Source organism: Leptonychotes weddellii, chromosome 6 (genome assembly GCF_054177405.1).
Source record: "Leptonychotes weddellii isolate Sample4059 chromosome 6, ASM5417740v2, whole genome shotgun sequence".
Taxonomy (NCBI): domain Eukaryota; kingdom Metazoa; phylum Chordata; class Mammalia; order Carnivora; family Phocidae; genus Leptonychotes; species Leptonychotes weddellii.
Window position 1 is genome coordinate 85,925,180 of NC_138374.1, and position 25,305 is coordinate 85,950,484.

A 25,305-nucleotide genomic window follows, 5' to 3' on the forward strand; every position below is an offset into this window, starting at 1 on the left:
ATTATTTAAGTCAAAACATATTTCTTTTCTAAGGGTTGGCAGTTTTCTCCATGTTTTTAAATGTGCTTTCTTATCTTTTTATGTCGTAACAAGATCCCTCTAGATGCTTCTACAAATAAAGGCCATCCTATTTGCTATTAGGATTATCTGAACAGACCTCTGGAGAGACTATATTTAGAACCAGTAGTTCAGGTTTCATGTGTTATGTCTTTGCAAATGAGGAGAAGCACAGATGTTTGCAGTTTCTTTGTAGAATATACCTACAAAACAGCAGTCCCCACGAGTTCCTCCCTGAAAGACTTGAGGAATTCAAGTGTGCTTTTCCAAAGTGCTATCCAAACTTAATTCCTGTGTAGTTTTCCATATTGAAGAAGCCCATGCAGGAATTGCTAATACGAAATTTTGTAGGGGGACCTAAGATCCCCAAATCTGTTTTCAGTGTTAATTTTTTCTCACCATGAAGGGTAACTAGCCCTATAATAAACTCCATTGTTGATAATTTGAGAGCACAAACCGGATAATTATCTGTATTCTGTATAATTGTATAGTAATGAAGTTACAGCTTTTATTAGTTTGGTTTTTACTTTTTTTGCAAACTCCAAACGCAAGAATGTTCATAACTGAGCCACAAGTAGCCAAATGAATAGTATTTCTGGCCAATAGAAAAGGTTAAAAAAAAATCTTTCAGAGTGTAACTGCATTTGATAGTTTTCTTGCTCACAGCAGCGTCACGTTAACATGGATGACTAGTTTATAGTTTTCATTCTGATGTGTGTTGACGCTAGGAAAAAAAAAAAAAGCACATATCCCTCTAGGATGGCATTTCTTTTTTTTTTTTAAGATTTTATTTATTTATTTGAGAGAGAATGAGATAGAGAGAGAGCATGAGAGGGGGGAGGGTCAGAGGGAGAAGCAGACTCCCTGCTGAGCAGGGAGCCCGATGCGGGACTCGACCCTGGGATCATGACCTGAGCCAAAGGCAGTCGCTTAACCAACTGAGCCACCCAGGCGCCCTAGGATGGCATTTCTAATATTTCTTATGCCAAAGACTGCTGGCTGGCATTTTGCCAGGAGCTTGGGGTATTGACTGATTTATGTATATATTTAATTCAAATTTACATGATCTAATTGGGCCTTCGGGTTTTTAAAAAATGGCCTTGTTTTATTGCAGTACGGTTTTCATTACAATGCATATTTTTAAATGGACTGGCCCAAAGAGCCCGTTATGATGAGTTTGCTAATGAAATATGTCTGAAACTTGGGCAAACTTGATCATCAAGGGACAAGTTCACTTATGAGGCCAAGAGTTTCACTTCAAAAGGGAGCCTATAGTACTTACTTTTAATGGTTTGAATTATGCTTTTATCTCTCATCAGCCCAAGAGTTTGTATTTGAGGGTCAGAGACAAAACTTTTAGCCTCTGAGAATTTACTCTCTGTACAACAAGGTGTCATTTTTTTCCCCACTAACATGTTTAATCCTTTCTTTTTCTTTTTTTTTTTTAAGATTTTATTTATTTATTTGAGACAGAGAATGAGAGAGAGAGAGAGAGCACAAGAGGGGGGACCAGGAGAGGGAGAAGCAGACTCCCCGCTGAGCAGGGAGCCCGATGCAGGACTCGATCCCGGGACTCCAGGATCATGACCTGAGCCGAAGGCAGTCGCTTGTAACCAACTGAGCCACCCAGGCGCCCTCATCCTTTATTTTTCTAGGTTTTTTTTACCCCAGAGTGAAACTTGGAACTATATTAAGGATTTTTTTTAAAGATTTTATTTATTTATTTTAGAGAGAGAGAGCATGCGGGCATGAGCAAGTGTGAGCAGCGGGAGCAGAAGGAGAGGGGCAAGCAGACTGCACTGAGAGCGGAGCCAGATGTGGGCCTTAATCCTGAGATCATGACCTGAGCCAAAATCAAGAGTCTGATGCTTAACTGACTGAGCCACCTAGGCGCCCCTGTATTAAGGATTTTTTATTTTAACGAAATACATTTCCTCTTAGATTTTTTTTTCTTTTTAACTTGGTGCTAGGTTTGTCTCAATGTTTCCGGAAAAGAATAGAAAATACTGGCTGAAGGAAATTTTAATGTCTTCGCTGTTATTATTTCATTTTTTCCTATTTGCTCCCTGCTTTTATGATGCAACTAGAAAAAAAAATAAGGCAACTTTTTTTTTTTCAAGAGGAGAACTTTGGATAATCCACCTCAAACCAGGAAAATGCCTTAGTGTTCTTTAAAAACATTTTATAAGATAAGAATATTAATCTAACTTAAAGGTTATAATGGAATACAGATAAAACATTTAGTAGTCTCCATTCTCTTTAATGAAACTTTGAGCACCACTGCTAATGTTTTTTAGCTGCAGTGTACCTGAGTCTCAGCTCCCTGAGGGCAGCTACTGCGCCTCTTGTTCTCCTTACTAATATACCCTAAACTAGTGTTTGGCCCTAAAAGTAGGCAGAAAATATTTTTTAAATGGGATTTGACATAGGGGGTAATTCTGTTTCTTTGGGTATTGCCTAATTGTAATTCATAGTAGAGCTGTGCTCCACATGTATCTTGATTCTTGCTGCATAGAAAGCTAATGCAGAAGACAGTATTAATTTTATTCATCGTTAAAAAGCAGCAAGTACTCCTAATCATAGAGAACCTTGAAGCTAAAGTCAGAAACATTGGTCCTTGGTTTCAGCAACTGAGCATACAGGATAACGTTCTGTTCTTGATTATCAGAGAAAAAGGTGGTTCAGGTAATTTCTTCATCTGTCTCTTTCCCCATCCCCCTCACCCAGTGTATAAAAATTATTATTTAGTTGGAATGCCTGAAAATGGTATGTTATGGTAATTTTCTTCCATTGGGTGATTTTTGGTAACTGGAATTCACAGCAGTGTGTAAGACTTACATTCTATAACATTCCATAACATTTATTGTTTCCCTACTGCCAGGAACAATTTGAAGAACTGGATATATTTATTTATTTATTTTATTTATTTTTTATTTTTTTAAAGATTTTATTTATTTATTTGAGAGAGAGAGAATGAGAGAGAACACATGAGAGGGGATAGGGTCAGAGGGCAAAGCAGACTCCCCACCGAGCAGGGAGCCCGATGCGGGACTCGATCGAGGGACTCCAGGATCATAACCTGAGCCGAAGGCAGTCGCTTAACCAACTGAGCCACCCAGGCGCCCTGGATATATTTAATAGGAAGTGTTTTCCTCAGTAGATTATCATGTGTAAGTGGTTTTTGCCTGGAGAGATGGGGCACATAACATTAACTGCCTTGAAGCTTTTTCATAGTATACAAGCCTGGGCCCTAAGTCTGGTTTGGTATGTTTAGTGTGGTGTAGATTCAGACATCTGTTTTTTAGAGCTTTTCAGATCATCCTAAGGCGTGTTTGCTTTTGAGAACTATATTTACCTGCAAATAGGTGAGTGCAATAAGTTGTTATAGGTGCTGTATTGGGTATAGTGAGGGCACAAAGAAAGAAGTTCTAGCAGGTACCTCAGGAAAGGTTTCAAAAAAGTAGAAACACCTGAGCTGAATCTTGTTCTCCCAGGTGTTTTAGAGTAGGGGGAACCCCTTGAATCCACAGAGTAGCCCAGGCAAATTCCAGTCTGGAGAGCAATGTGAGCAGAAGGACTGGTAAGAAACAACTGATTAAATTTTGGAAATTGCAGTAATTGGCATGATTAAACTATAGGTGAAGATGGTAAAAAATAAGATAGTTTTTATACTGCCAGAAACAAGGAGACATTAAAAAGTATTAAAAAAAAAAAAGAAGAAGAAAGAAACCCCAAACAAAGTATAAAGAAGGGAGAATAAGATTAGACTTGAACTTTGGAAAGATACAGGTGACAGGTGACAGTATGGAGCATGGATTTTGGGGCAGTGGAGACTGGAGGTGGGGTGATGGGTTGGATACAGTCACAGCAATTGGGCCAGAGTGATGGGAGAGAGGCCTACGCTAAGGGAAGGGGGTTGTAAGCAGCTGGGGAGGAAGAGGATTGGAGAAAAGAAGCTAAGGAGGTGGAATCTTTGAGAATTTGTGGCTGATTAGATTCAGGAGATGAGGAAAAGAAAGTGATTTCTCACTTAGATGGAGAGTATGGATGATGTGCCAGATATCAAGGGGAAGGTTTAAAGGGCTCATTAAGTTTTGGAAGAAGATAATGGGGAGGGAATATAGCCGATGGGGGGGGAGAGAAACGGCAATGGAGCCTGAGTGGAGGGATTTACCTTGGGTAGGAGAAGGTGTAAAGAACATCTATTTTGTGTGGAGCGTCTTACTCCTTCCCACTTTTAGTCCCTCCCTGATGGGTGGTACCAACTCTGCTCTGGCATTTAGGATCGTGTTCCCCCAGGCAAGTGATCAGTTCAGGTGGATGGTTTCTCAAGTGAAGTCAACCGCAGCTTCTGTTTTTTGCTGGAGCAAAATGGGAGGAAGTATCCTTGCTGAACCTAAACCCAGGCTGATGAAAGGCAAGAGTGGCTGTAGTTAGTTGGCTACCATGTGACACCCAAGAATAAAGTCCAAATAAGAAGAGAGACAAATTGGGGGGGCGGGGAGGGAAAGAGAGAGGGGGAGAGGGAGAAATCAGGTCTTGAAGATATTTCTTGAGGGTTGGTAATAATGTTCTACTTCTGGCTATTCCAGTTACTTGCGACACCCCCCCCCCTTTTTTTTACTCATCTGTTTGTGCTAGGTTTCCTGTGCCTTGAAATTGATAGGATCCTTAACTGCTAGAGAAATGATAATGATTTGTTGTTGTTGTTGAGACAGGAAAATAAATGGTGGAAATAACAGGAATTTTTAGCTGAAGAATTTTTGAACATATTCACACCAAATAACTTTGAGTTCCTAAGTTGAAAACAACTGAAATTAAGTGACTTGTTAAAGATCAAGCATCTGACAAGTAATAGCTGAGACTAGAATTCAGATCTTGGACTTCCAGCTCAGTGATTTTTATACCATCTTATCTTACTTCTGCTAATAGAAGATTTAAAAAAAAAAAAAAAAAAGATGGTCTTTTGATGAGCTGCCTGTGGATAAAGGGAGAGATGATTTTTTTTTTTTTTTCCTTTTGGTGATGGTATTTGAAAAACTCTGGGAGATAGCAGTACAATGACTTTCCTGCTCTGAAGAGCCTCAGTGCATATCTATTGATATATTAGGGTCTGGATACACTGGTTATAGCTACACAAATCTTTATTTTGAGGCAGTCATATTTTGAGTTGCTTCAGGGAGAGAGATACTTATAAAGCAGTAAAATCCAGTTTGAATGTGGCAGTGCCTTTTCACTGTCTGGATCTGCTTGTGGAAAATGTCTCCCTAGGACCTTTAATTTTGTTCCTAAATTTATAACAGAGCCACTTCTTGATGCTATCTATTGCTCAAGGTACTTTTGGTGATAAGATTGTTATTAAGTTGGGTAGGTGAGCTATAGACTGTGTCCTGCAGGGAGCCATTTATTGTTTTGTACAAGAATAGGTAGTGCTGAGGAATCATGTCTCATTTTGGGCATCAAATGGTCTCTCACTTTAAAATCTGACATTGGCACTACTTTTTCTTTGATTTAAACAGGAAAACCAGCAAATGCTCATATGAGCAGGAGAAAGATAACTTAAAAACAACCTCTTTTGAGGCATTGGCTCTATTTTATTTGTTCTATGGAAAATAAAAATGAGGAAGAACACTACAGTTAACATTATATATACCTATGTCCAAATGATGAGAAGTAGATGGCAGTTCGGTCCAATGTCAGTTACTATAATTCTTTCCCCTAGAAAAATATCTTTCTTTTGAGCCCCAATATCGATTTTTCAGTTGGAAGTGTTAGAAATATATAGGGCTAAGAATATATATAGTAGCTCCAAATCTAAAGAAATTTGCTGAGAAATAAAATAAAAGCCTTATTAAACACTTTTTGAGACAGAAGAATATTGGGGAAAATATAGACTATAAATGATTGGCTTTGTAGGAAATATTAAGGGATCCATTTAGACAAGACTTTGGCAACTAGTTGTAATGCCATCATTTATTGATCACTGGGCTTAACTCTGTTATCTTATTCAATACACAGGAGTCTTAGGATGCAGATGGTGTTTTTAACCATCATTTTACAGAAGAGAAATCCTGAAATTTAGGTTAAATACCTTACCCACCTAAAGCTAAGCTATAAATATTAGAACTGAGATTTGAACATAGGCATGTTGATTCTCATGCCCCACTTTTTTTTTTTTTTTTAAAGATTTATTTATTTATTTGAGAGAGAGAATGAGATAGAGAGCATGAGAGGGGGGAGGGTCAGAGAGAGAAGCAGACTCCCTGCTGAGCAGGGAGCTGACGCGGGACTCGATCCCGGGACTCCAGGATCATGACCCGAGCCGAAGGCAGTCACTTAACCAACTGAGCCACCCAGGCGCCCTCTCATGCCCCACTTTTAACCAGTATGCTCTGCTGCCTCCAGTCGTATTGTAACTCCAAAAGTGACCACAGATAAAATTTACCTCATTTCTTTTAAAGATTTTATTTTCTTTTTTGGGAGAGAGAGAGAAAGCACGAGAGGGGGGAGGGTTAGAGGGAGAAGCAGAATCCCCAGTGAGCATGGATCTCAGTGCGGGGCTCGATCCGGGGACTCTGGGATCATGACCTGAGCCGAAGGCAGACGCTTCACTGACTGAGCTACCCAGGTGCCCCAAAATTTACCTCATTTTTTGCTATTTCTCATGCCTTGGGTATATCTCCATCTTTTGGGGGTGGTGACTTAAGGGGACAAGAATCAGCAACTCCTCCCCATCATATTTCCTTCGTATTTATTCCTTTTCTGAATGGGATCCTTTGGCACCTTTTGGCATCCTGGTTATTATCTGTCTCTATCCTTTATTTCCTTCATAGCATTTACTGTAAATTGCAAATCATTGTATAATTGCATTTTCTTTGTTTACTTTTTGTTTTTTTCCTCACTAATAATAATATCCTGTGTTTATTGAGCCTTTCCTAGTGGTCAGGTGTGTTCTGTATATTTTACTTCTATTATTATTTCTGACAACTCTTTAAGGTAGATAACAGACAAGGAAATGAAAGCACAGGAAGTTTAAGAACTTGCCTCAATGTACACAGGATTCTACATGGTTGTTGCTCTTACTTGGAGGCTGGCAAACCTCTTCTGTCAAGGGCCAGATGCTGAATCTTTTAAGCTTTTGAGGCATTTCAAGAATATGATATAGATACTTCTTTTTTTTTTTTTTTTGATGTAGATACTCCTATAACAAGAGAAAAAACAAGTTTCCATGCATTTCTAGTTACTGAAATTCAAAACACATTAATTGAGTAAAAATTTTTGTGATATAGGTCTGTTTTTTAAAAGATATTATTTATTTGTCAGAGAGAGAGACAGAGAGCGCACAAGCAGGGGGAGTGGGAGAGGGAGAAGCAGGCTCCCCAGTGAGCTAGGAGCTGATGCCGGACTCAACCCCAAGAGCCTGGGATCATGACCTGAGCCGCCCAGGCATCCCTGATGTAGGTCTGTTAATGAGAATAATAGGATTATTTGGGTGGGGGGATAACATTTCACTTAATTGGGGTTCAAAGTTAGTGTTCCCTGTTATCAAATCAATCATCCCTGATGTAGGTCTGTTAATGAGAATAATAGGATTATTTGGGTGGGGGGATAACATTTCACTTAATTGGGGTTCAAAGTTAGTGTTCCCTGTTATCAAATCAATTGAAATGTTCTGTAAAAGCTATTCTTAGCCTATGGACCATTTAAAACAGGTAGCAGGCCAGATTTGGGCCTGCAGTCTATAGTTTGCCAACTCCTTTCCTTAACTTCTACCATGGCACTTACTCTCATCAAGGCGGTGATTCTCCATCCAGGGTGGGCATTTTAGTTACCTGGGAGCCTTAAATTAGAAGACTCCAATCATTATTCTGGGAGCTACAAACACAGTACAAATACCTGCTTTTATGGAATTAGCTGATTTTAAGTGCTAAGTAGAAAAATAAAGCAGAGTAGGGCATATAGGACAGAGTATATTGGGAGGATTGCGATTTTAGGGAGGGTCTCTCTGGGAAGCTTGAAGCCCCTGTGTACCTCTCCCCAGTGGCATCTTCCTTTCTACAAACCCGCAGGTAACCATCACTCTTCATACATATATATATATAACTCTGAACAATGCTATGATAAGATATATTTCGTGCAGCTTTTTACATGTAATATTATTTGTCAAATTTATTCAAAGTAATATGTATCACTTTAATCCCTTTATGTATCTGTTGTCTATCACTTTGTAGCAGACCCCCAAACTTACTGACTTAAAATAACAACCATTCATTATTGCTCGTGAGACTGTGGGTCAACTAGGTGACTTGCCCATCATGGCTAGGCTTGCTCATGTGTGTGTGGCCACCTCTTGGGGCTGGTGCAGGTTTGGGTAGGTCAGGGTGCTTTGGTGGAGACAGCTTGTTTCTGCTTCACCTATTTTATCCTGCAGAAGGTTAGCCCAATGTTGTTCACCAGGCAACTGAGCAGGGTTATAGGAAAGCAGGAGGAAGTGTGCAAGGCCTGGAGGCTGAGGCTAGGAACTGGCACATTCTTTTATTAATGCACGTTTCTACTGTTTCCAGTTCTTGGCACTTAGAAGCAATGCTGCTGGGTACATGTGCTGCAAGAGTTTCACTAATGTGTGTGTGTGTGAGAGAGAGAGAGAGCAAGCGTATGCATGTGCAAATGTGTATGTTCATATGTAAACTGGAAGTGAAATTGTGTTGTAGGGTATGCCCATTTTTAGTTTGACTAGATATTGCCAGAGTGACTGGATCAATTTACATTCCTACTAGTAGTGTAGTTCTCGCTGTTCCACATCTTTGCCAAGAAGTTTTCATTTTTGGCAGTCCCAATGGCTGTGAAATGGTATCTCATAGAGGGTTTAATTTGTATTTTCTTTATTATTAATGAGATAAGCACCTTTTCATATGCTTATTGGTCATTGTGTCTCTTCTGTGAATTGCCAGTTAACGTATCTTACCCATTTTTAATTGGATTGTTTTGTCTTTCATTGATTTGTAGGAATTTTTTGGATTCCAATCCTTTGTTGGTTTTATGTCTTATAACATCCTTTCCCAGTCTGCGGTTTGTCTTTGCATTTTAAAAAATTTTTTAATTTTTATTTATTTTTTGTAAAGATTTTATTGATTTATTAGAGAGGGAGAGGGGAGGAGCAGAGAGGAGGGAGAGGGACAAGCAGACTCTGCACAGAGAGCAGAGCCGGAAGTGGGGCTCAATCCCATGACCCTGAGATCATGACCTGAGTAGAAAACAAGAGTCAGAAGCTTAACTGACTGCCACCCAGGCGCCCCTGTCTTTGCATTTCTTCAATGGACTCGTGATTAACAAAAAGTTTTTAATTTTAATACTGTTGGATTTTCAGCCTTTTTTATGCCTTATTAAAGAAGAATTTCTTTCCTTCTCCATGTTCAAAATCTTATCTTTTCTTGAAGTTATAAAGTTTGTGTTTTCACGTTTTGGTCATAAATCAACTTGGAATTTATTTTTGTGCATGGTGTGAGGTCAGGACATTTATATGGATTTACAGTTCTTCAAATGCTATTTGTTGAATTTTTTTTCCTCTCTGCTTTTATGCAATGTCAGCTCTGTCATACATTGAGTTTCTTTGTGTACATAGGTTTTGCATTTCCTTTAATGTGAATTTCATATATAGTGTCAGGGAGGAAGACCTCTCTCTGGGTCCTTCCAGCTAGACTTAGAATCAAATTGATATGAGACAGATTAACAGTAGAAAATCAAATTTAATAGATGTACGTATGGGGAATCCACACCGATATGAAATTCTGAAGACAGTGAGGTAACAGGAAGTTTCTAGGAGCTAAGGAAAAAGGGAGGGGCCTGAGAAAACTCCTTAGCAAAAAGGTGAATGGATTTGTTGGGAAAATCAAGATTGTTCTGTTATGCAGATGAATGAGTTCCTTGGGTAAAGGGGGTCTCTGTTAATGCTTCTCTTCCTGTTGCAGGCTCTCCTTTCCAATGTAAATCTAGGCAGTTATGGAGAAGGCAGAGCCTTTCCTCCATCTGCTGGGTTTTTATTACTTTTAACTCGAAATAATCTTTATGACAAAGGGGCACATTTTGGGGCAGCCTACCCTGGGCCCCTACACAGTAGAAATGCCTAGCTTTCATTTTTGAAGCTGATACTTTTTGTTTACTATGGTAATCCGCCCTCATCTGTGGTTTTGCTTTGCGTGGTTTCAGTCACCCACAGTCAGCCATGGTCCCGAAGCAGATGATCTGCCTTCTGACTCTTTTTTTTTTTTTTAAAGATTTTATTTATTCATTTGAGACACAGAGATACAGAGAGAGAGAGAAAGCATGAGCAGGGAGAGAGGCAGAGGGAGAGGGAGAAGCAGGCTCCTCGCTGAGCCAGGAGCCCGATGTGGGGCTCGATCCCAGGACGCTGGGATCATAACGTGAGCCGAAGGCAGATGCTTAACCATCTGAACCACCCAGGCGCCTCCCGCCTTCTGACTCGTCAGAAGGTCAGTAGTAGCCTAATGCTACGTCATAGTGCCTATGTCATTCCCCTCACTTTATCTCATCACGTAGGCATTTTATCATATGGCCTCATCACAGAAGGGTGAGTATAGTACAATAAGATATTTTGAGAGAGTACATTCATATAACTTTTATTGCAGTATATTGTTATAATTGTTATATTTTATTATTAGTTATTGTTAATCTGTTACTGTGCCTGGTTCTTAAACTTTATCATAGTTATGTATATATGTATGTATGTAAAGAAAAAAACATATTGGGATTCTGTACTATTTGAGGTTTCAGGCATCCCGTGGAAGTGGTGGAAAGTATCCACAATGGATAAGGGGGGACTGTTATAATGTATTATTGCCTATGTAGTCCTGACTGAGTTAGTGAGTTAGTGTCCTTAATTCCTTTGGATGATGATAATAGGTAGGTCTTTTGGTTGCTTACTATGTGCTAGATTATTAGTGCTTTAATGCATTAGTTCATTTGGTCTCATAACCATACAATGAGTTAGCTGTTTTTTGTTCTCATTTTAGAGATGAATGAACTGAGGCATAGAGGAAGCCTGGTTAGCTGGGATTATGAACCCAGGCCAGCTGGCCTGAGGGTCTCAACTTTAAACCACTAGCTCTCTCTCATTTGAATGAGTTTAAAAGTGACTCTTCTGATCTGAAACATTTGAACAGTGACTTCAAGTCAACTATACCCCATCTAAAATTTGTCCAATTACTGATGTTTAAGGAGGTAATTTTTAGAATGAGTCAGACTGGGGCCATAAAATTTATTGTAGTTTGTTTTTAAAATTTAATTTGGCTTCTAGAGGGGAGGAGGGTGGGAGGATGGGTTAGCCTGGTGATGGGTATTAAAGAGGGCATGTATTGAATGGAGCACTGGGTGTTATATGCAAACAATGAATCATGGAACACTACATCAAAAAACATAAATTAAAAAATATATATAGAACACTTTTACAGACAACTTTTTATTATTTTCATGGAACAAACTCTCAAAATGTAGTTGTTAGCTCTAAAATAAAGAACATTCTTATGATTCTTTAAAAAAATTTTAATTTGGCTTCCTAAAATGGTCGTCTTTGAGCTTTCCCTCTTTCCCTTCACATTGCATGTGAGGAAAATACAGAAAATTATTTTTTTCTGTTTTGGAAAATGTTGTGTTTTCAAATTTCTGAATTTTACATCTGAGTGCTAGTAGAGGACTTCTGTGTGAAGTGAATGGGACCAGTGAGCGTGTACATTTTTAGGTCAGAGACCCGGTGCTCTGCATGGGTTATTATTATTTTTTAAACCAAAATGTAGGGAGGATATGACTGTTGGAGCAACCCGAGGGAACACATTGTTTTGGATAATCTTGCCTCTTCTTGCCTGTCTAGCTGTGCCTCTCAGAAGCATTCTTCATCGAGGCTAGCCAGCCTGTGGTCCCTCCATTCTAGACTTCCATGGCACTTGTTATGTATACCAGCTCTTTTGAAATTCATAGTTTAGAAGTTAATTGTTTGATAGCACTTTTATTATTTTTCTGATTGCTGTGGAAATTGTCTTATGTTCCTAACAATATTGTAATAAGCTTCTTAGGACAGGGGTGGTATTTTATAGTTATTTGTAATCGTCTGCACTGTCTCTTAGCACAGTAGCTAACTACACTGCAGGTGCTTAATAATTGTGTGTGTGTGTGTGTGTATGTGTTTAGAGACGGAGTGGGGGAGGGCGAGAGGAACAGGGAGAGAGAGAATCCCAAGCAGGCTCCACGCCCAGTGTGGAGCCCAACACAAGCTTGATCTCACAACCCTGAGATATGACCTGAGCTGAAATCAAGAGTCAGATGCTGGGGCGCCTGGGTGGCTCAGTTGGTTAAGCGACTGCGTTCAGCTCAGGTCACGATCTCAGGGTCCTGGGATTGAGCCCCGCATCAGGCTCCCTGCTCAGCGGAAGCCTGCTTCTCGCTTTCCCACTCCCCCTGCTTGTGTTCCCTCTCTGGCTGTCTCTCTCTGTCAAATAAATAAATAAAATCTTAAAAAAAAAAAAAAAGAAGAGTCGGATGCTTAAATGACTGAGCCACCCAGGTGCCCCTATTCTTTCTTTTAATATGCTCAGTGAATAAGACCTGAGTGAGAAAGGGCAAATTTATATTCAACTTAAAATTTTTGGGAAAAAAAAAAATTTTTTTTAGTTTTATTCAACAAAGATATTTAAGTACACGCTTCGTTCAAAGAATTGGGAGAATCAAAAGATGAATCAGAAACAGTTCCTGCCCTCAAAAGGAATAGGCTCTTAGAACAGTTTACAAATTGTAAATACAGTTGTTAATTTTGTGTACATAAGTACCCATCTTTCTTTCACAAAAGGAAGGGGCTGGAAATTATTTATGATTTAATCAGGAAGATCAAACATACAAGGAAAAAGTCATTCAATATAAGAATGTAGTAAGTTACAAAGCACTGGGGCTGTGGGTGTCTGTGGAAGGAGAAGTCGTGCTGTACTTGAAGGGGGCTGGAGAGAGACTGAGGGTGCCAGTAGCGTGGGAGCTGAGTCCTGAAATATTTCGGAAGGTAGGATTTTGACAGGTGGATTAGGAGCGGAGGGTAGAATTGCGTTTTAGAAAGATGGAACAATGAACCAAGATCTGGTAGAGGCAGAAGAAGCTGGCTGTGTTGGAACAAAAGTAGTTCAATTTGGCTAGACTATAGGGGAGTAAAAGCAAATAAGTTGGGGCCAGTTTGTATAGGGTCTTAAATATCAGGCCAAGGTGTTTGGACTTAATTCAGTAGACAGTGGGGAGCCACTAAAGTTTTTTGAGTAATAGGATATGAGCCATGCTTTTGGAAGATTAATCTGGTTGCATTGTAAGTAATGAATGAACGGGAAAATGAAAGTATTTTCCATTATTGGTCCCTTTTTGTTTTCTATATAAAATATAATTAAAACAAACATAAGCTTAATTTAGTCATTAAATAATAATGCTGAGAATCTTAATATGTAAGAAAAAATATATATTTGTGTTCTTACATTCAACTACCTTTTAAAACTAGTTGAGGCCCTATTCACCTGTTAGATTCTAATTAAATTTTTTTTTTTAATGACTGGCATTTCTTTGGGGGCTTCCCCACTGCCAGAAGTAGTTGTCGCATTTGTTTTGTTTTAACGAAAATACAAGAGAACAAATCTACACCTTTATTTACTTTTCAGTCAGTTTAAATCCTTGAGGGGTACAGCATCACACGGACCCTGTGGCCAATGGCTTTAGCAGGGAGGTTGCTTCGGAATTTGGCAGGGACCATGCCGCTCTTTCCATGAGCACAAGTTCCTTTACCCCAGATTATTCTGGTTTTGTTCAGTTTGCCGCCAACAGTCACTTGTGTTGTGCTTTGCTTTGTACACATAAGCACGTCTCTTGCCTTAGAATTCAGTTTCATCTCGAGCATAAACACCTTCAATTTTAAGAAGAGCTGCGTGTTCCCTCTTGTTCTGGAGACCCCACTTATCGCCAGCAAAAATGGCCTTGAACCATAGCCTTTCAGACATATTTATCATTTTAGAAGCCCTGTTCCCAACAGGCCTCCACAGGCTCCAAGATGCCAGAAAGAGCAGAAGTACTTGTTGCATTTAGATTCTAATTAATTTTTGCATTCAGATTCTTCTTCAGTTAGTTATACACCACAGAGAGCCTAATCTTCCAAATACGCTGTTCTGCTTGTAGCATGGTAAAGCTCAAAAAGCGTTCAACACCCCTTCATTTGGCCACTGAATAAAGTCTGAACTTAATAACCCAACAGTCAGGGCCCTCCCTTGTCTCTCTCCCACTCCCTGACCACTTCAGAAAAACTGTTCTTAAAACTTTTGTGATTTCCTATTTCTTTGTCTCATTTACTTTAGTTTCTATGACTTTCTTATAGTCATAAGATTATAAAAGGGGAAAAGTATGTTGAGACCCTGAGAACTTAAGTGACTAGATTATATCTGGCAGAGCTGGGATGAAAGCTCTATCATTTGTTCAAAAATTATTTTTTGTACTTGCTAGGTATGAGGTGTTATGTCACACCTTGAGAATGTGATGGTAAGTGAAACAGAAGTGGTCTCTGCTCTCCATAGCCCAGTCTTGAGAGACAAACATTAACCGTTAAGTATAATTAAACCAGTGTTAAAATTACTAACCAGGGTGGGCCCTATAAAGGAAAAGTCCTTTGGGGTACTTGGAGAGAATATAATGGGGGAAGGGGGTAAAGCTAATTCAGAGTGACATGTTGGAGAAGATCTCTTCAAGGAAGTGAATTTTCTAAGCTGAGAATTGAAATGTGAGAGCCCCGGGGATCATGCAAGCAAGGCCATGAGTGAGAAGGGCATTTCAGGCTGAGAGAACAGCATGCATGAAGCCCCGCCCCATGGAAAAGAATTTGGGGTAGTAGAGAACCTGAAAGGTCAGTGTGGCCAGAATGGATTTTGATTACCGAGAAGTGAGATGAAGCTAGAAAGTTAGGCAGAGACCAGATCTTACAGAGCTGTTTAGGCCATATTAAGGATTTTTCATTTTATATAAAGTGCAGTGGGAAGAAAGGGCAGTTGAAGGGCTTTTGAGTTGAGGAATGGCACAGCCCCATTTATGTTTTAAAAATATTAATTTGCGATTAATAATACATCCCAAATCCAACCATTTCTTAACCTTTACCCCATTCTGGTCTAAATCTCGTATAAAGTAACTGGTCTCTGCTTCCGCCCTTGTAGCCCTACAGCCTATTCTTGACATAGTCGCCAGTGTTTTCCTTTAAAATATTAGAGCACGGTTCTCCTCTGCTCCAGATCTTCTAGTGGTTTCCCATTTCATGCACAGTAAAAGGCAGAGGCATGCACCCACCTCAGGGCCTTTGTACTTGCTGTTCTCTTTGCCTAGGATACCTTCCCCCATATCCACATGGTTCACTTCCTAACCTTCTTCAGGTCTTCATACAACTGGTGAATCTATCCCCGGCCACTATATGTAACACCAGACCCCACCCCTGCCCATCCTTCCCTACCTCCTCTTTCTTCAAAACATTTACTGCCTTTCACATATTTTATATTAGAATTTTAAGTTTCCCTAGGTAGAAGATTTTGTAAGAAAATTTTGTGCACTGATGTATTCTCAGTGCACGGAGTGCCTGGCATATAGCAGACATTCAGTAAATATTAGTTGAATGAATGAATGAATGGATGGAAGGAAGGATAATGGGTTGGAAGAGTCTAGAGTAGAAGCTGAGAGAACGATTAAAGGCTCTTTGGATGAGAGATGATGTTGGCTGAGATGAAGGTTGTGAAAGATGTAGAGAAATGATGGATTCAAGATATATTTTGGATATACACTGGATTCAAGATATATATCTGGATAGTTCACAGTTCATAGTTCACTTAGGAAATTTAGTATTCTTTCCATTAAACCACATGAAACATAATTGTTAGCTAGTAATAGGTTAGTAACCAGATGAGTCTTTTTCTTTTTTTTAAAGTCTGTGTCTACTGGTGCTGTTATTTTCACTGGTCCCTGTAGAATGTGGTGTGAAGATTAATAAGAATTTGATAAATATTTCAAGTGCTTAACATATTTGTTACTTTTAAAATTGAACATGTGAGGGGCACCTGGGTGGCTCAGTCGTTAAGCGGCTGCCTTCGGCTCGGGTCATGATCTCAAGGTCCTGGGATCGAGCCCCGCATCGGGCTCCCTGCTCGGTGGGAAGCCTGCTTCTCCCTCTCCCACTCCCTCTCCCTGCTTGTGTTCCCTCTCTCCTTGTGTCTCTTTCTGTCAAATAAATAAATAAAATCTTTAAAAAAAATAAAAGATAAAAAATTGAACGTGTGAGACCATGCATACAGAAGTAAAATTAGCGTGTGATAGTTGTTTTAGTTAGCCTAGGTAGTGGTTCTCAAATGGGGATGATTTTGCCCTCCGGGGAGCATTTGACAATGTTTGGAGACATTTTTGGTCGTCATAACTTGTAGGGTGGTGCTAATGGCACTAGTCATTGGAGGCCAGGTATGTTGCTAAATACCTACAATGCGCAGATTAGCCCTCCTCCCCCAACAGAATTATCTGGTCCAGAAAAATGGTGGTAGTGCCGAGGTTGAGAAACTCTGCCTGAGGGATTAAAACTTCACTTTTTATGTCAGTGCCAAACCTACAGTTGTTCTGTTACACCCATAGGCTGGTACAACTTCTTGTCCATGCAGGGTATAATTAGAATGGTTGTTCTTAAGTTTTAAGCAAATATACTGTAACTGACACGCATGCTCATGTACTTAAATCCAGTTGAAAGCTACATCTTCAAAATAGTTCCCTTGAAAAGGTTATATGTTTGTTTATGTGATCCTGCCTTTTTTACAGTTGCTTTCGAGACCTGTAGGAAATTCTTTAAATCTCCTTATTGGTACCACATTTTCTTCTGAGGGTGAATTTGGAAATATCCAGTGTTTTCTGAACGTACTTTCATGAGTAATGAGGTTGTGTAGTAATTTATCGTAAGATGAAATTGAAATGTGACTATAAAGAAATAATTGGTTCTAAAGATAGTTTATTTTTATTTATTTATTTATTTGAGAGAGAGTGGGATGAGGGGCAGAGGAAGAAGCAGACTCCCCGATGAGCAGGGAGCCCGACCTGCACTCTGAGATCATGACCTGAGCCAAAGACAGATGTTTAACCAACTGAGCCACCCAGACGCCCCTAAATATAGTTTAAAAGTAATGTTTCTTCTAACAGAATATTTTCATCAGTAAATATTGAAATAAACGTATATATTCTCAATTTGAAGAAGAGTAGTTATGTGTGAAAGTTCTAAAATGATTTAAAACAAAAGCTCTGTTTATTAGAATGTCAAATACTAAAAAGATTGCTGTCTAGGATCATGGGAAACAGACATTCTCACATAATATTAGGAAGACAACTTGGCAAGACTTTTGGACAGCAATTTGGTCATACTATTAATTTTTAAAATGTTTGTATCCTTTTACTTAGGAATTCTACCTTCTAGCCATTAATTTATAGAAACATTCAGACCAGTAAGCAGAGGAACACTTATATAGTGCTATTTCTTAAAACTTTGCTTCTAAATTAGAAGAAATAGAAACAGCCCAAATATATAGTAACAGCACATTGGTCATTAATCCTTAGTATGTCCTTCCATTGGATTACTACTATACACTACCAAAAAATTTTGATATGTGGTCCGACATGAAAGGAGGTACAAAATTATTAAATTGGGGCAGAGGTGTGTAAAAACAGCAATTCCAAACTAGTATGTATGGAATACAATACAAAATTATATACGTAAGATATACATAGAAGAAAGACCTGGGAGAAAAAATACTAGATCTACCAGTGGGAGTAGGGTAGCTTCCAGTATTTCAGACTTAATTGATTGTTGTATGATTAGTATAGTGTTTTACAATCAGAAAAAAATAAATCTATTTTTTAAAAAGATTTTATTTATTTACTTATTTGAGAGAGAGAGAGCGAGGGGAGAAGCAGAGGGAAAAGGATAGCAGACTCCATGTTGAGCTCGGAGCCCGATGTGGGGCTCAGTCTCACAACCCCAAGACCATGACCTGAGCCGAAACCAAGAGTCAGATGCCCAACTGACTGAGCCACCCAGGTGCCCCAAAATAAATCAATTTTAAAGCCATGATCTCTTACTGTTCTGAAGCAACCTTTTGTATAGCTAAGGATCTTTGAGTCCTGTATTTATATTCATGAATACCTAAAATTGGCCAAAGGTTCCATCTGAACCATTTGTTCTCCATCTGAAGTTATTCATTGGCTTTTAAAATTTTTTTAGTTCTTGACTTTAAAGTGAAAGTGTCAGGGGCACCTGGGTGGCTCAGTTGGTTAAGCGTCTGCCTTCAGCTTGGGTCATGATCCGGGGGCCCTGGAATGGAGCCCTGGAATGGAGCCCTGGGTCGGACTGCCTGCTCAGGAGGGAGCCTGCTTCTTCCTCTCCCTCCGCTGCTCCCTGCTCGTGTTCTCTCTCTCTCTCAAAAAAAAAAAAAAAAAGTGTCAGATTAATGTGACTGTTTTGTTTTTTAAAAAAAATCTTAGGTTTTGAAATGTTGCAGAATGCTCATCTGTGTTTATCCTGCAGGTGGTGCTGGTGGTTTTGCAGTGTTTTTGGTACTGTTTATCACCCAAGTAAAATTCCCCTAAACTGGAAAATTATTTAATTACTGGTTCTGCTTGTAGAATGCTGTCTTTCTTGTAATTGTTGAAAATCAACAATTTTATTACTGTTATTTCAAGAACTGTGGTGTAGCAGAAAAAAATTGTAACAGGTTCTAAGGACATAATTCACTTTGTTCCTTATTTATCTAGGTTATTTTCGTTACAATCTCTGGGAAAATTAAATTTATTTCAACCCTGAATGATATTCTCTAACTCCTTTACAGTTCCAAAACTTCATCAAAATTGGCAAGAGAACTAATTTTTTCAAATGAATTCCTTTTGAAGTTCCCCCTTTCTCTTCTCTTTGTGTGTCCAACTCCCCCACGCTCTTCTCCCTCTCTTTCTCTCAGTCTGTCAAGTTCAAGAGCAGCTCAGATGCCATGAATTAGGTGAAACACAAAAGGGGGAAAGGAGACCCTTTTGAAGAACAAAGGCCTCCCATTAGGCTGCCATGTTCTTTTTTGACAAAACGTGCCCCCTACGTGGTTTCTATTGTTGTCCACATGCCCTGCACATAAGGTAAATACAGTAGATCCTCATTACCTCACGTTTTCCTCCTCTTCCTCCTATGCCACACACAACCAGCGAAGCTTTCGGGCTTTGATGTCTTTAGGCATTCTTATACAGTTGCTTTATCTCCTTTAAAAAACTACAGGGGTAGAAATGGAAGTGGAGAGCAATGCACACCAAGTAAAACCCCACACGGAGACAAAATTAGCAGATAGAGAAGCTGCAACCCAAGAATCCAGGGCAGGTGGAAGGAACCAAAGATTTTACTGCTATTCTTCCACTCTGTGCCTTTAATATCCTGTATTTTTAAGATAATAACTTTAATTTACACTCCCTATAGATTGGTGAGTTAGTTTCTGCTTCCTTTGTCTATATAACAAAACACACAAGTGGGAATAAATTTAATTGCTGAGAACAGTTCTTGAAATAATGAGAAATTCTTGCTAATCTCCTACTTCTTTTTGGATATTTGCTCTTTGGTGTCATGTAGATGGCTTCACTGTAGGTTTGTTGTCTTAACAGTACTTTTCATTGGGAGGGAAGTGAGAAATAATGATTTTAAAAAAGCTTTAAATAGAAAATAACAAAAGGGATAACCTATGTAGAAGAAACTTAAAATTTCAGAGAAAATTATTGAAATTTCATGTTCTACATACTTGAAATTTAGCCTGCTTATGGTCAAGTTGTTTTAATGTTGCTGGCAAAGGTCAGTTGCTTTTGCAAGAAGTATATGATTTCTATATATTTGCCTACTGTTAATCATTGAGAAAAACATTATCAGGTTAGCAGGTCTTTAGGAATGGCCTTGATTCACTGCAAAGATGAAGTATCGGATGTTTAGAGTTTTAGACTATGGCTTGATTTATTTTTATTCTTTAAAAGAAATTTGATAGTAAGTGCTGTGTGGAAGGGTTTAGGGGGCTGACAAAAAGAGATGGAAGAGGGAGAATGATGATGGGGAAAGAAAGAATAGTATTTCCCTTTTTTTGTATTTTTGAATTAAAAATTGCAATATAGTGAAGAGCAAGGTTAGAACTTCTGACTGTTTTATCTGATGTTGAACTAATGGCGGGCAACTTGTGACAACATATAGTAAGGGTGTTGTCTTTTTAGGATTATAAAAGTCATTCAGTGAAGTAAAAAGAACATTAAAGAAATAATTCCTTCGTAGGGGTGGTGCCATTTTATTTTGAAAATTTCATGAGGAAATTTTTGGTATTTGTTTCTTTCCCCACATGCATTCAAATAAAAATACATAGTACAATTAACCCTCCCCCCCTTTTTTTTGGTCCCAAGGATTTCTTTTAAAATACTAAAACCTAATGCACTTGAAGTAAAAAAACAAAAATTAAATGTGTTAACTACTTGAGGAAATGTTTTGACCTTTAATAGATCCTGGATGTTGCTTTTCAGGAACTGTATCCCTTGTTTCTTGTTTTGGGGGTACAGTAGTTTGCAAGAAATCCTCTGGTTTATATAGTTGACAGCAGAATAAAAGGCAAAGAGCTTCTTCTTTGTACTGTGTAGGAAATTACCATTTCTGTTGTCTGTGCAGGATGTTCTAAGGATGTAGCCAGGGAGTCTCAGGAGAGAGAGAGACTTGCAGTTCTAATCTATTCTTGCTTTTGCCTCTGGTCATAGGATGGATTGTTTTTCTGCTTTTGTTCCTTGGGGTGGCATCTGTCTTCAGGAGAAATCACTTCACAGGCAAACACAGATTGCTGAACTGTGGCATTTTTGCTGTTAATGTTACGCTGAGTTCACTGGGAACCGTTTTAATATAGGTGCATTTAAACACTTGTTATTTATGAATGGGGCGAGATGGAGAGTGAAATCTCATTCTTTATTGAATGCTTCATCTCCTGCCCTCTCAAGAACACAATTCTGCCCTAGCACATGGCTTTTCACTAATGTCTGAATATTTATGCTAATCTGAACGATCTGCATCAGGGACTACACATTTACACACTTTCCACATAGACACTTATGAAACTGGTGATTTCTTGACACTTTCCAGTTTATGATTGTACCTTTCCAAGTTAGTATTGATTTTAACTTATCCCAAGTATTATATTTTGATGTACACTTACAATGTTTCAGTTATTTAAGTAATTTAAGATTTTAGGACTTTGTGGCTTTAAATGTAAAGAGATGCAAGTTTTTAACATATTATGAAACATTGCCCTAATAATGATGTTATTATAACAATAATAATAGTGATTAGAAAAATAATAAAGTAAATAATTTAAAAAATAGAAAAGAATACTTAACCAGGAAAGTGGAGACAGAGCATTTTAAAGTAGTAGATCATCTCTTTTCTTGAGATGCCATTTGAAGAGTTTCTGGCAAGATTTTTAAACATTAAATGTATTTGTGACTAAAACCTGCCTTCTAAAGAATGCAGCCTAACTGCCACAACCTCACAGGGGTCTCATTGTATAGAACCAGACTTAAATGATGGCTGAAAGAGACAGGGCATAATAAGATTGGCCAAATCTATGTTTATTGAAAGATTGAGCATGAAAAGATTTGGAGCTTTACAGTAATTCAAGGAAGAGGATTTATAAAAAATTGTGATGAGTGACTTTTTTTTTTTCCTGATAAGGGTAGATTTTGATTTAAAAACATCCAAGGGGGGCGCCTGGGTGGCTCAGTCGTTGGGCGTCTGCCTTCCGCTCAGGTCATGATCCCGGGGTCCTGGGATCGAGCCCCACATCAGGCTCCCTGCTCAGCAGGAAGCCTGCTTCTCCCTCTCCCACTCCCCCTGCTTGTGCTTTCTCTCTCACTGTGTCTCTTTCTGTCAAATAAATAAAATCTTAAAAATAAAAAAAATTAAAAAAAAAATAAAAACATCCAAGGAATTGGCAAGCTGTACCCTGGGGAGAGGGATGTGCAAGGAGGGAAGGAATCTGATGAAATAGGACTTTAGAAAGTTACTATGGAAGGCTTGAAACTGGGAATGGAGAAAAGAAATTAAATATCAAGAAAACGTATTTTTATAGACATTTGTAAATTTTTATTTCTGCAAAAATTAATAAAAATAACACAGGGATGGCATAAAATGGTCCTCTGGCTAAGAATGAGTTTTACATTTTTTGCATTTTTAAATGGAAAAAAATAAAGCCTAATATTTTATGACACATGAACATTACATGAAATGGACATTTCTGGATCCATAAGTAAAGTTTCATTGGGGCACAACCACACCCGTACGTTCGGTATCATCTGTGTAGTATGCATGGCTGCACCACTTGGGCTGCCGTGACACAGGTGGGTAACTGCGAAGAGACTGGCTCATAAAGACTAACATGTTTGCTTCCTGGCCCTTTCCAGAACATGTTTTCTATAATAAAGGATTGCCTGCAGAATGTTAGAGTGAAGAGTGTAGACTTTTTTGCTGAGGTTAGGTGTGTTTGCCATTTGTGTTTGTTTTCTGTGTTCTTGTATATATTCATCAAGAATCAATGCTTTTTTTAGTGCGTTGTTTTGTTAATTCTGCAGAATGCCAAAATAGTAAATACAACCCTTGGGGGGGGGCTTGATAATACTCCTTATTTTGGGGGTTGTTCTTACTCAGGTTCATTAAGTATATTCCCTACTCATTAAGATTTCAGAAGATCAAGCCATATTGAGAACTCAGTCTAAACTTCTAAAGTCTGCTGAGAGTTTTGTTGCTCTCTCTTCTTTGGACCATGGGAGATTCCATTGTTTGAACACCAGAAGAGCTATTTCCTGCTGTTACAAAATAAAATTCAGCCAAGGAAATTTGAAGGTCTAATTAGCTCTATTAAAGGATTCATGAATTAGATAGCATCCCATGTAGCAAGTAGAGGGGAACTCTCAGGAGTTGTACAAAAATGGAAGGTTTTTATGGGAAGGAGGATGGGGCAAGGAAGTTATTAACAAAAGAAAAGGATTGTTCCAGGCAAGGTCATTTTTCCTTAGGGGAAAGAGCAGGTTGTCTTATCATGTAGACTACATTTTCCTTTGGGGGATGGAGAGGACCCTTGTGCCAGATTGCCTCACCAGCGCTGATCAGAAAATTCCTGACTGACCAGTTATGAGTACATTTCTGGGGGAGATTGAAACTGCAATCAGATTAGGTTTTGAGCCTCTACTTGGTGACTTGGCCTAAGTGATGCCATTTTCGGCCTGTTGTTTTTGACACTGCTGTTTGTGAAAGTTTGAGATCTTAGATTTACATACACAGATTTTGCCCCATTTGAGCCAACTACATTGAAATGGGCAATTAATCTTTCTTGAAAGCATTAGGCCTTCCAAAATTTGTAAATCAGGCATTTTAAAACGCATTTAAAGAATTGCACTATAGACTTATTCATTAAACAGTTGATTTTTCCAGTGCCTGGCTGGCTCAATCTGTAGAGCTGGTGACTCTTGATGTCAAGGCCAGTGTCGGGGTAGAGTTTACTTAAAATAAAATAAAATTAAATTTTAAAAATAATAAAATTAAAAATAAAATAAAGCATTGATTTTCCTTTCTCTTGTGCTCTGGGCCAGTAGCTTCTGTGCTTCCCCTATTATAACTGCTAGGAGGGTGGCCCTTGTTGGGAAGTAACTGGGAGCTCTCCTGGGATTCTATAGGAAAAGCTAGGGTGACCCATATCATGATCTACTGATTTGCCTGGGTAGAGAGAGTAGTGCAGACAAGAAGAATTTGAACTTGTAGTCCATTTTCTCTGATCCTTCTGCCTTCCTCCCTCCTATCAGCTTCACATGCTTAGGACAGCAAAATTAGGGATTTTGAAATGTCACAGTGAAATAAATTATTGGGTTTAACAAAATTATAAAAGTCATAGTTAAAAAGAAGTTATTTAATTTTCTCGTATTTCTTCTCTTAAATAATTGAGCCTGAACCATGAGCACCTTGTTTATGACTAATCTCTCTGTTAAAAAACAAAACAAAACAAAGGTAGTGTCTCAGGAATTCAGCTGGATAGGGATCAAACCAATCTGAACACCTACGAACTCAACAGGAGATCGAAGAAAAGAGCGGGCGCCTGGGTGGCTCAGTTGGTTAAGCGACTGCCTTCGGCTCAGGTCATGATCCTGGAGTCCCAGGATCGAGTCCCGCATCGGGCTCCCTGCTCGGCAGGGAGTCTGCTTCTCCCTCTGACCCTCCCCCCTCTCATGCTCTCTCTATCTCATTCTCTCTCAAATGAATAAATAAAAATAAAATCTTTTAAAAAAAAAAAAAAGAAGAGCAACAACTCTCTGAACAGAAAAGCGACCACTTTCTGGAAGGTAGATCGTGCGGAGAAGTGAATCCGAGGCGATATTCGGGAGGATAGACGGCAGGGGAGGGGCCTCTGTCGGCCGCTTCTGGCAAGTGATAGAGCTGCGGGGCACAAAGTCGGAACTTTTAGAAGTCTGCTCCGCTGAGGGACGTCACTCTGGTGGCTAAGCGGGGGGTGGAACCCTCCGGGACAGTGTGGTCTCAGGACCCTCGGGGTCACAGAAAGACCGGGGGTGCCTGAGTGTGGCAGAGCTCCCAGGTATCAGAGCAGGGAAGCCGGCTGCAGAGCCAGAGTCCAGGCGCGGGCTCTCAGCTCGGGGTTGCCATAAACCATGATCTGCGGCACAGTCGGGCCACTGCTCCTCCAGCAGGGACCCAACAAGCGGCAGATCCAGGGAGACTCCCCTTCCTCCCCTGGGAGGAGAGGTGCGGGAGCGCACCGCAGGAATCTGCTGGGTTTGGAGACTCCACCCGGGGTCGGGTGCCAGAGATAGAAACGCGCGGTCACAGGCCGGATGAGCACGGAGTGCGGCCGGAGACTGGGGAGACGGGAGTGACTGACGGCTTTTCTCTGGGGGCTCACTGAGGAGCGGGGCCCCAAGTTCTCAGCTCCTCCAGGGCAGAGATTGGGAGGCCGCCATTTTCATTATAGAAGACCATCATTTGGTCTATAACTCTCCGCCTCCAAAGCTGTACGGAAAGCTTGAAGGAAACCGGCAAGGAGGCCGCCATTTTCATTATAGAAGACCATCATTTGGTCTATAACTCTCCCCCTCCAAAGCTGTACGGAAAGC

General features: G+C 39.5%; 1 protein-coding gene and 1 long non-coding RNA gene across 7 annotated transcripts in view; both read left to right on the plus strand.

Annotated features, from left to right (window-relative positions):
• POU2F1 (POU class 2 homeobox 1) overlaps positions 1-25,305 on the plus strand; it is a 183,415-nt gene that overhangs the window by 31,061 nt on the left and 127,049 nt on the right. The gene's annotated exons all lie outside the window — the stretch shown is intronic.
• Positions 900-18,810, plus strand: LOC145722273 (uncharacterized). The gene is made up of 2 exons (XR_014146413.1): positions 900-6,204; positions 6,415-18,810. It is a non-coding gene; the product is annotated as an uncharacterized LOC145722273 (long non-coding RNA).